This window comes from Arachis stenosperma, chromosome 7, assembly GCF_014773155.1.
Source record: "Arachis stenosperma cultivar V10309 chromosome 7, arast.V10309.gnm1.PFL2, whole genome shotgun sequence".
In the NCBI taxonomy this organism is placed as follows: Eukaryota; Viridiplantae; Streptophyta; class Magnoliopsida; order Fabales; family Fabaceae; genus Arachis; species Arachis stenosperma.
This window is the reverse complement of record NC_080383.1, coordinates 38,487,205-38,502,596: the sequence shown is the minus strand read 5'-3', so window position 1 is coordinate 38,502,596 and position 15,392 is coordinate 38,487,205. Positions and strand designations below refer to the sequence as shown.

General features: G+C 42.9%; 1 non-coding gene across 1 annotated transcript; it reads left to right on the top strand.

The window, feature by feature from the left end:
- Positions 1 to 1,611: 1,611 nt before the first annotated feature.
- LOC130942688 (small nucleolar RNA R71) lies at positions 1,612 to 1,719 on the top strand. The gene has a single exon (XR_009071251.1). It is a non-coding gene; the product is annotated as a small nucleolar RNA R71 (small nucleolar RNA).
- The last annotated feature ends 13,673 nt before the right edge of the window (positions 1,720 to 15,392 follow it).

The following is a 15,392-nucleotide window of genomic DNA, read 5'->3' as shown; positions in this document are numbered from 1 at the left end:
AGAGTTTGGTTGTGGCCTCCCAACACCAAACTTAGAGTTTGACTGTGGGGGCTCTGTTTGGCTCTGATTTGAGAGAAGCTCTTCATGCTTCCTCTCCATGGTGACAGAGGGATATCCTTGAGCCTTAAACACAAAGGATTCTTCATTCACTTGAATGATCAGTTCACCTCTATCAACATCAATCACAGCCTTAGCTGTGGCTAGGAAGGGTCTGCCAAGGATGACGGATTCATCCATGCATTTCCCAGTCTCTAGGACTATGAAATCAGCAGGGATGTAATGGTCTTCAATCTTCACCAGAACATCCTCTACAAGTCCATAGGCTTGTTTCTTTGAATTATCTGCCATCTCTAGTGAGATTCTTGCAGCTTGTACCTCAGAGATCCCTAGCTTCTCCATTACAGAGAGAGGCATGAGGTTTACACTTGACCCTCAGTCACACAGAGCCTTCTTGAAGGTCATGGTGCCTATGGTGCAAGGTAGTGAAAACTTCCCAGGATCTTGTCTCTTTTGAGGTAATTTCTGCCTAGACAAGTCATCCAGTTCTTTGGTGAGCAAAGGGGGTTCCTTCTCCCAAGTCTCATTACCAAACAACTTGTCATTTAGCTTCATGATTGCTCCAAGGTATTTAGCAACTTGCTCTTCAGTGACATACTCATCCTCTTCAGAGGAAGAATACTCATCAGAGCTCATGAATGGCAGAAGTAAATCCAATGGAATCTCTATGAGCTCAGTGTGAGCCTCAGATTCCCATGGTTCCTCATTAGGGAACTCATTGGAGGTCAGTGCACGCCCATTGAGGTCTTCCTCAGTGGCGTTCACTTCCTCTCCTTCCTCTCCAAATTCGGCCATATTGATGGCCTTGCACTCTCCTTTTGGATTTTCTTCTGTATTACTTGGAAGAGTACTAGGAGGGAGTTCAGTAATTTTCTTGCTCAGCTGTCCCACTTGTGCCTCCAAATTCCTAATGGAGGACCTTGTTTCAGTCATGAAACTTTGAGTGGTTTTGATTAGATCAGAGACCATGGTTGCTAAGTCAGAGTGGTTCTGCTTAGAATTCTCTGTCTGTTGCTGAGAAGATGATGGAAAAGGCTTGCCATTGCTAAACCTGTTTCTTCCACCATTATTGTTGTTGAAACCTTGTTGAGGTCTCTGTTGATCTTTCCATGAGAGATTTGGGTGATTTCTCCATGAAGAATTATAGGTGTTTCCATAGGGTTCTCCTATGTAATTCACCTCTTCCATTGAAGGGTTCTCAGGATCATAAGCTTCTTCTTTAGATGAAGCATCCTTAGTACTGCTTGGTGCTCTTTGCATTCCAGACAGACTTTGAGAAATCAAATTGACTTGCTGAGTCAATATTTTTTTCTGAGCCAGAATGGCATTCAGAGTATCAATCTCAAGAACTCCTTTCTTCTGATTAGTCCCATTGTTCACAGGATTCCTTTCAGAAGTGTACATGAGTTGGTTATTTGCAACCATTTCAATTAGTTCTTGAGCTTCTGCAGGCGTCTTCTTCAGATGAAGAGATCCTCCAGCAGAGCTATCCAAAGACATCTTGGATAGTTCAGACAGACCATCATAGAAAATACCTATGATGCTCCATTCAGAAAGCATGTCAGAAAGACATTTTCTGATCAATTGTTTGTATCTTTCCCAAGCTTCATAGAGGGATTCACCTTCCTTCTGTCTGAAGGTTTGGACTTCCACTCTAAGCTTACTCAATTTTTGAGGTGGAAAGAACTTTGCCAAGAAGGCATTGACTAGCTTTTCCCAATAGTTCAGGCTGTCTTTAGGTTGTAAGTCCAACCATATTCTAGCTCTGTCTCTTACAGCAAAAGGGAATAGCATAAGTCTGTAGACCTCAGGGTCAACCCCATTAGTCTTGACAGTGACACAGATTTGCAAGAATTCAGCTAAGAACTGATGAGGATCTTCTAATGGAAGTCCATGAAACTTGCAATTCTGTTGCATTAGAGAAACTTATTGAGGTTTAAGCTCAAAGTTGTTTGCTCCAATGTCAGGGATAGAGATGCTTCTCCCATAGAAGTCGGGAGTAGGTGCAGTAAAGTCACCCAGCACCTTCCTTGCATTGTTGGCATTGTTGTTGTTTTCGGCTGCCATGGGTTCTTCTTCTTTGAAGATTTCTGTTAAGTCCTCTACAGAGAGTTGTGCCTTAGCTTCTCTTAGCTTTCGCTTCAAGGTCCTTTCAGGTTCAGGGTCAGCTTCAACAAAAATGCCTTTGTCCTTGTTCCTGCTCATATGAAAGAGAAGAGAACAAGAAAATATGGAATCCTCTATGTCACAGTATAGAGATTCCTTGAGGTGTCAGAGAAGAGGAAAATCAGAAGGAAGAGGTAGAAGAATTCGAACTTAATCAGATAGAGTTCGAATTGTGCATTGAGGAGGAGTGGTACTCCATAAATAGAAGGATGTGAGAAGAGAGGAAGAAATTTTCGAAAATTAAGTGAAAGATTTTGAAAATATTTTGAAAAACTTTAATTGATTTTCGAAAACCAAGAGTGGGAAAGAAATCAAGTAATTTTTGAAAAAGATTTTGAAATTAGAATTTAAAAAGATATGATTGAAAACTATTTTGAAAAAGATGTGATTAAAAAGATTTGATTGAAAAGTTATGGTTTTTTAAAAAGATATGATTGAAAAGATATGATTTGAAAATTTTTTTTAAAAAGATTTGATTTTAAAAATTAATGACTTGGCTAACAAGAAAAGATATGATTCAAACATTAAACCTTTCTCAACAGAAAAGGCAACATACTTGAATTGTTCAATCAAATTATTAATTGTTAGCAAGTATCTTTGAAAAAGAAAAAAAAAATTGATTTTGAAAAAGATTTGATTGAAAAGATTTGATTTGAAAAAGATTTGATTTTGAAAAACTTTGAAAACTTAAAAAAAAATTGATTCGAAAACAAAATCCTCCCTCTTGTGCCATCCTGGCGTTAAACGCCCAGAATGGTGCACATTCTGGCGTTTAACGCCCAATGCACTACCTTTTTGGGCGTTAAACGCCCAACCAGGCACCCTGGCTGGCGTTTAAACGCCAGTCTGTCCTTCTTCACTGGGCGTTTTGAACGCCCAGCTTTTTCTGTTTAATTCCTCTGCTGCATGTTCTGAATCTTCAGTTCCCTGTACTATTGACTTGAAAATAGAACCAAGATCATATAAACAATGCATGCAAGACACCAAACTTAAAATAAGACACTAGACTCAAACAAGAAACATAAAATATTTTTTGGTTTTTATGATTTTTATAATTTTTTTGATTTTTTGAAAATTAAGTGAAAAAGAAAATAAAGGTATCAAAAATCTTAATGAGAATTCCAGGAATCATGCAATGTTAGTCTAAAGCTTTAGTCTAAAGGAATTAGACATGGCTAGCCAAGCTTCAGCAGGTCATTGCATTCAAGAGCTAAATTGATGAGAATCAATCAGCTTTGGTGATGATAAGAACATCACCTTGAAACACTAGAATTCATTCTTAAGAACTCTGAAAAATACCTAATCTAAGCAACAAGATGAACCGTCAGTTGTCCATCTTTATCTTTATGTTTTATTCATATTTCATCTATAACCATTTGAGTCTGCCTGACTAAGATTTACAAGGTGACCATAGCTTGCTTCATACCAACAATCTCCCCGGCAACGACGCCAAAAACTTGGTGCACGAAATTGTGATCACTACTTTTCACAACTCAAATAATCCCTAGTAATGGCCCCAAAGACTTGGTGCTCAATACCATGGCATAAACACAACTTCGCACAACTAACCAGCAAGTGCACTGGGTCGTCCAAGTAATAAACCTTACGTGAGTAAGGGTCGATCCCACGGAGATTGTTGGTATGAAGCAAGCTATGGTCATCGTGTAAATCTTAGTCAGGCAGACTCAAATGGTTATAGATGAAATATGAATAAAACATAAAGATAAAGATAGAGATACTTATGTATATCATTGGTGAGAGCTTCAGATAAGCGTATGAAGATGCTTTGTCCCTTCCGTCTCTCTGCTTTCCTACTGTCTTCATCCAATCCTTCTTACTCCTTTCCATGGCAAGCTTTTGCAAGGGTTTCACCGTTGTCAGTGGCTACCTCCCATCCTCTCAGTGGAAATGTTCAACGCACCCTGTCACGGCACGGCTATCCATCTGTCGGTTCTTAATCAGGCCAGAATAGAATCCAGTGATTCTTTTGCGTCTATCACTAACGCCCCGCCCTCAGGAGTTTGAAGCACGTCACAGTCATTCAATCATTGAATCCTACTCAGAATACCACAGACAAGGTTAGACCTTCCGGATTCTCTTGAATGCCGCCATCAGTTCTTGCCTATACCACGAAGACTCTGATCTCACGGAATGGCTGGCTCGTTTGTCAGGCGAGCGCTCGGTTGTCAGGCGATCAACCATGCATCGTGTATCAGGAATCCAAGAGATATTCACCCAATCTAAGGTAGAACGGAGGTGGTTGTCAGTCACACGTTCATAGGTGAGAATGATGATGAGTGTCACGGATCATCACATTGATCAAGTTGAAGAACAAGTGATATCTTGGAACAAGAACAAGCGGAATTGAATAGAAGAACAATAGTAATTGCATTAACACTCGAGGTACAGCAGAGCTCCACACCTTAATCTATGGTGTGTAGAAACTCCACCATTGAAAATACATAAGAACAAGAGTGATTATTGGCTTCGGTCCCAAAGATGGAACCAAAAGAACCAAGATGAAAATACAATAGTAAAAGGTCCTATTTATAGGGAACTAGTAGCTTAAGAATTACAAAGATGAGTAAAAGACATAAAAATCCACTTCCGGGCCCACTTGGTGTGTGCTTGTGCTGAGCAATGAAACATTTTCGTGTAGAGACTCTTCTTGGAGTTAAACGCCAGCTTTTGTGCCAGTTTGGGCATTTAACTCCCACTTTGGTGCCAGTTCCGGCGTTTAACGTTGGGAATTCTGAAGGTGACTTTGAACGCCGGTTTGGGCCATCAAATCTTGGGCAAAGTATGGACTATCATATATTGCTGGAAAGCCCAGGATGTCTACTTTCTAACGTCGTTGAGAGCGCGCCAATTGGGCTTCTGTAGCTCCAGAAAATTCACTTCGAGTGCAGGGAGGTCAGAATCCAACAGCATCTGCAGTCCTTTTCAGTCTCTAAATCAGATTTTTGCTCAGGTCCCTCAATTTCAGCCAGAAAATACCTGAAATCACAGAAAAACACACAAACTCATAGTAAAGTCCAGAAAAGTGAATTTTAACTAAAAACTAATAAAAATATACTAAAAACTAACTAAATCCTACTAAAAACATACTAAAAACAATGCCAAAAAGCGTATAAATTATCCGCTCATCAGAATTCCCTTGTTCCTAGATCTCAACATGGTGCCTCATTAAAAAACCTTTTCAGGAAAAAGAGCGCATCCACTTAGTGAGATCCTTTTACCTTTCCTAACTGTAGTACCTTCTTAGGTTGCAGGCGTGCCATGATCGAGGAAGCTCCCTTCCATCCAGCTCGGACAGTCTGTAGTAGCCCTTCCCGAGTACTTCAATGACTCGGTAAGGTCCTTTCCAGTTTGCTGCCAGTTTTCCTTCTCCGGGTCGAGTTGTTCCAATATCATTTCTGATTAGGATAAGATCATTCTCTGCGAAACTTCTCGGTACTACCTTTTGATTGTATCTGGAGGCCATTCGTCGCTTTAGAGCTTCTTTCCTGATCCGAGCTCTTTCTTGGATTTCGGGTAACAAGTCGAGCTCTTCTCTCTGAAGTTGGGAGTTTGCTTGTTCATTGTAGTGGACTACTCGGGGAGATCCTTCTTCGATTTCTATTGGAATCATTGCCTCCACTCCGTATGCTAGTCGGAATGGTGATTCGTTTGTAGTGGAATGAGGTGTTGTTCGATACGCCCATAGGACTTGTGGAAGTTCCTCGGCCCAGGCTCCCTTTGCTTCTTGTAGCCTCCACTTTAGTCCGGCCAATATGACTTTGTTGGCCGCTTCGGCTTGTCCATTGGCTTGGGGATGTTCGACGGAGGTGAACTGGTGTTTTATGTTCAAGTCGGCCACCAATTTTTTGAAGCCTGCCTCTGTGAACTGGGTACCGTTGTCCGTGGTGATGGAATATGGTACTCCGAACCTGGTAATGATGTTCCTATATAGGAATTTTCGACTTCTTTGAGCGGTGGCGTTGGCCAGGGGTTCTGCCTCGATCCATTTTGTGAAATAGTCTACTCCTACTATGAGGAATTTTACTTGTCCCGATCCCTGTGGGAAGGGTCCGAGAAGGTCGAGTCCCCATTTCGCAAATGGCCAGGGTGAGGTTACACTGATAAGCTTTTCTGGTGGGGCAATGTGAAAGTTGGCATGTTTCTGGCATGGTGGACATGTCCTTACAAATTCTGCAGCCTCCTTTTGTAGGGTTGGCCAATAGAATCCCGCCCGGAGTATCTTTTTAGCGAGAGCTTGCGCTCCGAGATGATTTCCACAGATGCCGCTGTGTACTTCCTCCAAGACTTCCTTTGTGTTGGAAGTTGGTACGCATTTTAGTAAAGGTGTTGATATTCCTCTTTTGTACAATGTAGTACTGTGCCTCCCTTTTCAGCCTCTTTGCCTCTTTTTCATCTGTAGGGAGTTCTTCTGTTTTGAGGTAATTTATTATGGGGGTTAGTGCACGAAATTGTGATTCATTCTTTTCACTTCAACAATCCCAGGTAATGGCTCCAAAAACTTGGTGTCAATGCCATGGTTCACAACTTCGCACAACTAACCAGCAAGTGCACTGGGTCATCCAAGTAATACCTTACGTGAGTAAGGGTCGATCCCACGGAGATTGTTGGTATGAAGCAAACTATGGTCATCTTGTAAATCTCAGTCAGGCTTATCTATGTGGTTATGGGAGATTAGATAATTAAAAGATAAATAAAATAGGATAGAAATACTTATGTAATTCAATGGTGGGAATTTCAGATAGGCGTATGAAGATGCTGTGCTCCTCTTGAATCTCTGCTTTCCTGCTGCTTTCATCCAATTCTTCTTACTCCTTTCCATGGCAAGCTGTTTGTAGGGCATCACCATTGTCAATGGCTACATCCCATCCTCTCAGTGAAAAAGGTCCAAATGCTCTGTCACGGCACGGCTAATCATCTGTCGGTTCTCAATCAGGTTGGAATAGAATCCCTTGATTCTTTTGCGTTTGTCATCACGCCCAGCCTTCAGGAGTTTGAAGCTCGTCACAGTCATTCAATCCAAGAATCCTACTCGGAATACCATAGTCAAGGTTTAGACTTTCCGGATCCTCATGAATGCCGCCATCTATCTAGCTTATACCACGAAGATTCTGTTGGGGAATCTAAGAGATATGCGCTCGGCCTAAGGTAGAACGGAAGTGGTTGTCAGTCACGCGCGTTCATAGGTGAGAATGATGATGAGTGTCACGGATCATCACATTCATCAAGTTGAAGTGCAACGTATATCTTGGAATAGGAATAAATGGAATTGAATAGGATATAATAGTAATTGCATTGAAACTTGAGGTACAGCAGAGCTCCACACCCTTAATCTATGGTGTGTAGAAACTCCACCGTTGAAAATACATAAGTGAGAGGTTCAGGCATGGCCGAATGGCCAGCCCCCATGATCTGAGAACTAATCGTCCCAAGATGTCTAATACACTAGTAAAAAGTCCTATTTATAATAAACTAGCTACTAGGGTTTACATGAGTAAGTAATTGATGCATAAATCCACTTCCGGGGCCCACTTGGTGTATGTTTGGGCTGAGCTTGGTCTATCCACGAGCTAAGGCTTTTCTTGGAGTTGAACTCCAAGATATAACGTGTTTTGGGCGTTCAACTCCGGATCATGACGTGTTTCTGGCGTTTAACTCCAGACAGCAGCATGTACTTGGCGTTCAACGCCAAGTTACGTCGTCAATTTCCGAATAAAGTGTGGACTATTATATATTTCTAGAAAGCTCTGGATGTCTACTTTCCAACGCCGTTGAGAGTGCACCATTTGGAGTTCTGTAGCTCCAGAAAATTTATTTTGAGTGCAGGGAGGTCAGATTCCAACAGCATCAGCAGTCCTTTTGTCAGCCCTTTTCAGAGTTTTGCTCAAGTCCCTCAATTTCAGCCAAAAATTACCTGAAATCACAGAAAAACACACAAACTCCTAGTAAAGTCCAGAAATGTGAATTTAACATAAAAACTAATGAAAACATCCCTAAAAGTAACTAGATCATACCAAAAACTACCTAAAAACAATGACAAAAAGCGTATAAATTATCCGCTCATCAGGGGTCATCCATCCTTGATCCCGGCCTATTATGGCTAGGATTCTTTCTTCTTCTGCTATTGACGGGTTCTGTAATACCTCCTGGATGAGGCTTCTGTTGTTGTCCCCTGGTTTGGTGCTGGCTAATTTTGAAAGGGCGTCAGCTCGGGCATTTTGCTCACGAGGTATGTGGTGGATTCTATACTCCCCGAGTTGTCCGAGCTGTTCTTTGGTTTTATCCAAGTATTTTTTCATGGTCGGATCTTTGGCTTGGTAGCTTCCTGCTATTTGTGAGGTGATGACTTGTGAGTCACTGTAGATGTTGAGTTTTCGAGCTCCCACCTCCCTGGCCAGCTTCAGACCGGCTAATAGTGCTTCGTATTCTGCCTGGTTGTTTGAGGCCGAGAATCCGAATTTAAGGGAGAGCTCAAGTTGAGTTCCTTGGTTACTCTCAACTATCACACCCGCACCACTTCCTGTTTTATTCGAGGATCCGTCTACATATATGTTCCATTCTAGGGGAATTTTCGGGATGTCTGTAAATTCTGCGATGAAGTCGGCCAGGTGTTGTGATTTGATCACCGTACGCGCCTCGTATTGGAGATCGAATTCGGATAACTCGATTGCCCATTGTAGGATTCTTCCTGCTAGATCTATTTTCTGCAATATTCCTTTTATGGGTTGGTTGGTTCGAACTTTAATGGTATGTGCTTGGAAATACGGGCGAAGCCGCCGGGATGTGAGGATCAGAGCGTAGGCAAACTTTTCTATTTTCTGGTAGTTCAGTTCGGATCCCTGTAGCGCTTTGCTAATGAAGTAGACGGGTTTTTGCCCATGCTCATCTTCTCTGACTAGTGCTGAGGCTATTGCTTGGCTCCCTACTGCGAGATATAATATGAGCGGTTCTCCTTCTCGTGGCCGAGATAGGATGGGTGGCCGTCCTAAGAACTCCTTGAAGTCTAGGAAGGCTTGCTCACATTCTGTTGTCCATTCAAATTGTTTTCCCTTTCTTAAAGTAGCATAGAAGGGAAGAGATCTTATCGCAGCTCCTGCTAAAAATCGGGATAGAGCGGCCAACCTTCCGTTGAGTTGTTGTACTTCTTTGATACAGGTTGGGCTCTTCATGTTGAGTATGGCTCGACACTTGTCTGGATTTGCTTCAATCCCCCTTTGTGTGAGCATGAAGCCCAAGAATTTGCCGGCTTCTACTGCGAAGGTGCATTTTGCAGGATTGAGTCGCATGTTATGTTTCCTGATAGTAGAAAACACTTGAGTCAGGTCGGATAACAATGTATCTTCGCTTTGTGTCTTTATCAACATATCGTCTACATAAACTTCCATGATTTTTCCGATATGATCTGCGAAAACTTTATTCATTAGCCTTTGATAAGTAGCTCCTGCGTTCTTGAGACCAAAAGGCATCACGATGTAATAGTAGTTTGCTTTTGGTGTTAGGAACGAGGTTTTTTCTTGATCTGGTGGATACATGGGGATTTGGTTGTACCCTGAATATGCATCCATGAATGAGAGATACTTATATCCTAATGAAGCATCCACTAGAGCATCGATGCTTGGGAGTGGATAGGGGTCTTTTGGGCAGGCTTTGTTGAGGTCGGTGTAGTCGGTGCACATTCGCCACTTCCCATTTGACTTTTTCACCAAGACGACGTTTGCTAGCCATAGTGGATATTTGACTTCCCTTATGAATCCGGCTTCAAGTAGTGCTTGTATTTGTTCTTCTACAGCCTGAGCTCGTTCGGGTCCGAGTTTTCTTCGTCTTTGTTGTACTGGTCGGGATCCCGGATAAACTGCCAATTTGTGGCTCATTAACTCGGGATCAATACCTGGCATGTCGGCAGCTTTCCATGCGAAGAGATCAACATTATCTCGTAGGAACCGTATTAGTGATTCTTTTATGTCTCCTTTCAGGATCGTGCCAATATTAGTTGTTTTATCCGAGGTGTCTCCGATCTGGATTCTTTCTACTTCTCCTTCGGGTTGTGGTCGGAATTCGTCTCGCCTCTGAACTCCACCGAGCTCGATTGTGTGGAACTCTCCTCCTTCACCTCGGAGGTTTAGGCTTTCGTTGTAACAGCGGCGTGCCATTTTTTGATCTGCCTTTATTGTAGCTATCCCTTCTGCAGTTGGAAATTTCATACATAGATGTGGGGTAGAAACTATTGCGCCGAGTTGATTTAACGTTGTCCGACCTATTAAGGCATTGTAGGCTGAGCTTACGTCGACCACGATGTAATCTATCCTGAGTGTTCGAGACTGGTTCCCCTTTTCGAAGGTTGTATGCAGCGATACGTATCCCAACGGTTGAACCGGGGCATCTCCTAGTCCGAACAGGCTGTTCGGGTATGCTCTTAGCTCTTTTTCGTCTAGGCCGAGTTTGTCGAAGGCAGTTTTGAATAAGATGTCTGCAGAGCTTCCCTAGTCAATTAATGTACGGTGAAGGTTGGCGTTTGCCAGTATGATCGTAATGACCATGGGGTCGTCGTGTCCCGAGATGATTCTGGATGCGTCTTCTTTGGTAAACGTGATTGCTGGGATGTCTGGGACTTCCTTTTTTCCTTCGACGTGGTATACTTCTTTGAGATGTCGCTTTCGGGATGATTTGGAGATTCCTCCTCCAGCAAATCCGCCGTGTATTATATGAACATGTCTTTCCGGTGTGCGAGGTGATCGTTCAGATCGTCCAACATCCTCATCCCTTCTTCTTTTTCTTGGTTCTTCATCCCGATTGGCCAAAAATCGATCTAGCTTTCCTTCCCTTACTAGTTTTTCTATGACGTTTTTCAAGTCGAAGCATTCATTGGTGGAATGCCCTCGAAGTCGGTGATACTCACAATATTCGTTCCAATTTCCTCCTCCTCTTTTGCCTTTAAGTGGCCGAGCTGGAGGGATTTTCTCTATATGGCAGACTTCTTTGTAAACATCTACCAAGGATACCCTAAGAGGAGTATAGTTATGATATTTTTTGATTTTCTCTCCGGAGCGATCTTCCTTTTTCTTAGATTCTTTATCTCGGTAGGTAGAGCCGATCCTTGAGGCTTCGACAAGTCGAGAGTTTTCCTCCATGTTGATGTATTTTTGTGCCCATTCTTGTACCTCGTCTAAGGATGTAGGGTATCTCTTTGATATAGATTGGCTAAATGGTCCTTCTCGTAGGCCATTTATAAGGCCCATAATGGCAGCCTCTGTTGGTAGACTCTGTATGTCCATGCATGTTTTGTTGAATCTTTCCATGTAGTTGCGAAGGCTCTCCCGATCTCCCTGCTTGATCCCCAGTAGGCTAGGTGCGTGTTTGGCTTTGTCCTTTTGTATGGAGAATCGGGCCAGGAACTTCTTGGCCAGATCGTCAAAACTCGAGATGGATTTTGGAGGTAGGTTGTCAAACCATTTAATGGCTGTCTTTGTGAGAGTTGTTGGAAAGGCTTTGCAGCGGACTGCATCTGAGGCATCTGTGAGGTACATTCTACTTCTAAAGTTGCTGAGATGATGGTTGGGGTCCGAGGTGCCGTCATATAGAGTCATATCCAGAAGCTTGAAATCTTTTGGAATTTTGGTCTTCATAATTTTTCTGGTGAATGGATCTTGATCTTTCTGAGAGCTATCTTCTGCGGACGATCGAGTAGCTTTAATTTTAAGATCGGCTTCGAGTTTTACAAGCTTATCTTCCAGTTCTCTGCGCCGCCTTATTTCTCGGCGTAGATCTTCTTCCTTTTCACGTCGATGTTGGGCTTCTTTCTCGAGTTGCTCCAATCGATTTTGAAGTGCTTCTATTACTCCTGGATTTGATGAATTTTTGTCTCCATTGGTTTCTGGAGTATCTTTGAGTATTGTGTCCGCGTTTTTATGTGGCATTTTGTCTTCCAAACCTAAATCATGGTCATTGTCATGGTCATCCGCCATGTCAATGGGACGACTTTCAGGATCCCCAGCGACGGTGCCAATGTTTCGAGGGTTACCTGAAACTGTAGGTCGATCTCGGACGAGATCTTCTGTACTGGTCGGAGCCGACGTGTCTGGCAGGTGTACGGCGACCGGAGCTGGTGTGCCCGACTTGTTGGACTTAGTGATGGTGCTGATCCTTCGTCCCCGGAGGGTGGAGGGTACCTGCAAGAGACTCCGATGCTTAAGTTAGCAAGGGTATTAAGCAGGTATTTGAGTAGAATCAGAGTATGAGTTATACCTGGGTGCTCCAGTGTATTTATAACGGTGAGATGTGGCCTCCTGCGGATAAGATAAGTTAGTTATCTTATCTTTTTATCTTATCTATAAGTGAGGTCATCTTTATGGGAACCGCCTTTATCTCTATGGGCTTGGGCTGCCCTTGGATTTGGGGTGCATTCCCCTATTTGGACCCTTTGTTTGGGCTTTTCTGTGATGTGGCCGAGCTCTTTGAGAAGAGGTCGGGTTGTCCTGACCTGAAGAGGTCGGTCGCTTTGCCTGTAGAACATCCCGGCTCGGACAGCACGGCCCAGGGTATGAACACATTGTGAGCTAATTCTTTGGGTTCGGGTTCATACTTTGATCATGGTTCTTAGTGATCCATGCATTAGCATAGAACTCTTGAACCATTAAGATTCTGACTTGTTGGATGGGGTTGGTGAGAGCTTCCCAACCTCTTCTCCAAATCTCTTGTCGGATCTCCGGATATTCGCTCTTTTTGAGCTTGAAAGGGACCTCGGAGATCACCTTCTTCTTGGCCACAACTTCATAGAAGTGATCTTGATGGACCTTTGAGATGAATCTCTCCATCTCCCATGACTCGGAGGTGGAAACAATTGCCTTCCCTTTCCTCTTTCTAGAGGTTTCTCCGGCCTTAGGTGCCATTAATGGTTATGGAAAAAACAAAAAATAACGCTTTTTCCACACCAAACTTAAAAGGTTTGCTCGTCCTCGAGCAAAAGAAGAAAGAAAGGAATAGAAGAAGAAGAAATGGAGGAGATGGAGGTGGAGGAGTGGTTCACCCAAGGGGGGTTTGGAGTGTTTGTGATGTGTGAAAATGAAGGAGTAAGGAGGGGTATATATAGGGTAAGGAGGAGAGGGAATCCGTGTGATAGGGGTTGGGTTTGGGAGGGAAATGGTTTGAATTTAAGTGGGTGGGAGTACGTGGTTTGTATGATGGAAAATAGTGAATGGATGTGAGTGGTGAAGAGGTTATCGGGAATAGGGTAGGATTTGATAGGTGAATGGTGTTTGGGGAAGGGTGTTATGGAAAGGTGTGAAGAGGAGTGAGAATGAGTTGGGGTAGGTAGGGATCCTGTGGGGTCCACAGATCCTCAGGTGTCAAGAATTTCTCATCCCTGCACCTTTCTGGCATTTAAACGCCCTCTGTGTGGCATTTCTAGCATTGAACGCTAGGCTGTTGCCCATTTCTGGCGTTAAAAGCCAGTCTGGCTACCAGTTCTGGTGTTTAACGCCCAAAATGCTGCTAGACTGGGCGTTAAACACCCATTATGCTACCCTTACTGGCGTTTAATGCCAGCCAGACATCAGACACCCTTTTCTGGTGTTAAACGCCAGTCTGTGTGCCATTTCTGGCATTTAACACACAGAATGGTGCCAGACTGGGCGTTAAACGCCCACTTTGCTAGCCTTACTGGCATTTGAACGCCAGTAAGCTCGTCCTCCAGGGTGTGCTATTTTTGATGCTATTTTTTATTCTTGCTTTAATTCTACAGCTGGTTTTGTGACTTCATATGATCATCAACCTAAAGAAGACATAGACTAACACTAGAAAATAAAAATAAAAAAGTAATTAATATAGATAAATAAGATTGGATTGCCTCCCAATAAGCGCTTTTTTAATGTCAATAGCTTGACAGTGAGCTCTTATAGAGCTTCACAGATGCTCAGAGCATGATTATGGTCTCCCAACACCAAACTTAGAGTTTGAGTGTGGGGGCTCTGCTTGACTCTGTATTGAGAGAAGCTTTTCATGCTTCCTCTCCATGGTTACAGAGGAAGATCATTGAGCCTTGAACACAAGGTAGTCCTCATTCAGTTGCAGGACTAACTCTCATCTGTCCACATCAATCATAGCTTTTGCTGTGACTAGGAAGGGTCTTCCAAGGATGATAGATTCATCCTCATCCTTCCCAGTGTCTAGGATTATGAAGTCAGCAGGGATATAAATGCCTTCAACTTTTACCAAGACATCCTCTACAAGTCCATAAACCTATTTCATTGATTTATCTATCATCTCTAGTGAGATTCTTGCAGCTTGTACCTCAAAGATCCCTAGTTTCTCCATTACAGAGAGTGGCATGAGGTTGATACCTGACCCCAGGTCACACAGAGCCTTTTCAAAGGTCATGGTGCCTATGGTAAAAGGTATTAAGAACTTTTCGGGATCCAGTTTCTTTTGAGGCAATGTCTGTTGAATCCATGTATTTAATTCATTGATGAGCAATGGAGGTTCATCCTCCCAAGTCTCATTACCAAATAACTTGGTATTTAGCTTCATGATTGCTCTTAGATACTGAGCAACTTGCTCTTCAACAGTGTCTTCGTCCTCTTCAGAGGAAGAATCAGAGCTTATGAATGACAATAGTAAGTTAAGTGGAATCTCTATGGTCTCTGTATGAGCCTCAGATTCTTTTGGTTCCTCAATAGGGAACTCCTTATTGGTCAGTGGACGTCCCTTGAGGTCTTCCTCATTGCCTTTTCACTCTCTCCAGGTTTGGCCATTTTGGTTATAGTTATGGCCTTGCACTCTGTTTTAGGATTCTCTTCTGTATTACTTGGGAGAGTACTAGGAGGAGTTTCAGTAACTCTTTTACTCAGCTAACCCACTTGTGCCTCCAAATTTCTGATGGAAGACCTTGTTTCATTCATGAAACTGAGAGTGGCCTTAGATAGATCAGAGACTATGGTTACTAAGCCAGAGAGGCTCTGCTCAGAATTCTCTGTCTGTTGCTGAAAAGATAAGGAAAAAGGCTTGCTATTGCCAAACCTATTTCTCCCACCGTTATTCTTGTTGAGGCCTTGTTGAGGCTTCTATTGATCCTTCCATGAAAAATTTGGATGATTTCTCCATGAAGGATTATAGGTATTTCCATAGGATTCTCCCATGTAATTCACCTCTTCCATTGC